The following is a 1,756-nucleotide window of genomic DNA, read 5'->3' as shown; positions in this document are numbered from 1 at the left end:
TATGTATTTAACTTTCCTCAGGAATGTCCCATCCTATTCTAAGGACAACAAAAAGTCACCAGTGGTTCGAAAAACCTACTTTAACGAGAGAGAGAGAGAGAGAGAGAGAGAGAGAGAGAGAGAGAGAGAGAGAGAGAGAGAGCACGTACCTGTCTATTGTCAAGTGCTTCTGTCCAGTTAGCAAAACCATTGTTCATCCTGTCCATTGTTAAGAGCTTCTGTCCGGTTAACGAAACCATTTTTTTTTAAGACAGGACACAAACACTTGTCTTTCTCCATGTTCGGTTTGGTCCGTTGGAAAATTTGAAGAATCTCGAAATGAAAACAAAAGAATTCCAATCTTCTGAGGACTTTCCGGTCTTGGTAACGGCTTTACTTTCCATAAAGCCTCAATGAACGAAAAAGGCTACTTTAGTTTAAATCTATCATTATTATTAGCAGTATATGTTTCAATAAAGTTTAAGAGTAAAAACACTAAATTAGCGGTCTGAAATATAATTAGGGAAAACAATTTTTCCAAGAGCCAGAAAAACTGCATATTTCATTTCCAACATAACAAATAAACTGGCTTCTCTTCAATTCTACGACAATAAAGTATAAAATCCGTATATTCATTAATTACAGGGTAAAGGTTAATATGGTTGTGGTTGATTTACTACTTTTCCGTTTTCAGCAAACAGTTTCAGTATAAGGTTGTTATAGTCATGCGCTTCTACACGGAAGTTAAATATATATATATATATATATATATATATATATATATATATATATATATATATATATATATATATATATATTATATGTATATATGTATGTATGAATGTGGCACCCGCCGCCCACCTATACAGGTGCTTGGTCCATGGACCGCTATCAGCCTACTGTCCATTAATATCCCAGCTGTAAATGGGTACCAGCATCTGCAGGAGTTAAGAAAAATGGCGTGGGCTAATGACCTCCTCACTGAAGGCTTGCTGAGAAGCCGGAAGGTTGTACTTGTCTAGCAACATCCTCCAAAATGAAAAAAATAAAAAGGTCATTAGGTGAAAATACATGTGCGTAGACAGAAGTTTATCGGTTTTATCAAAATATGTGCGTACACAGAAGTTCATCAGTTTTATCAAAGGAAACTTCCCGCAATAAACTGAATATTTTGGAAAATGAATTTGGGCAACCCGAGAAAACCGCAACACAATTAAACGCCACTTTCCACAATGCCCCACCTCCTGTCGATGATTTCGAAACGCCCTCAGCAGGTGCGAAGCATATTGCGCGGTCACCTTACCTGGGGGAGGTCATCGCAGGTCAAGCCACTTTAACTTTATGAAAACAGACGCCCGACGGCTTTTAACAAAATCACGATCGGCCGAAGGAGTTTGATTTTCCGAAACCTGCTTGGTAGGATCTGCTTTCACCCGCCAGGATTCCCTTTTTCCTTCCCAGGCCACACCTTCGGCGTCTTTCCTGACGACTGGCGAGTGTAATTGACGTGGAAACCTCCGTCAGTTCGTTGGTTGAGGGGGTCTGATGAGATGAATTGATCGTCCACGTCTTAGAAGTCTATATTTGGTATGGGTCGAAAGTTTGCGTCCACGGTTGATGCGAGAGCAGATTAGGCTCCTTTCTTTACGTTGTTATTGTTATATAATTTTTATTATTACTCGAAATAGGTAAAGAGTTCACTTAAAGTATAAAAGGTCTTCAGTTTGTATATCGGTAACTATGGATGTCGATATTATCTAAAAAGGGAAAAACTTTC

This window comes from Macrobrachium rosenbergii, chromosome 46 (genome assembly GCF_040412425.1).
Source record: "Macrobrachium rosenbergii isolate ZJJX-2024 chromosome 46, ASM4041242v1, whole genome shotgun sequence".
Lineage (NCBI taxonomy): Eukaryota > Metazoa > Arthropoda > Malacostraca > Decapoda > Palaemonidae > Macrobrachium > Macrobrachium rosenbergii.
Note: the sequence above shows the minus strand (reverse complement) of the source record.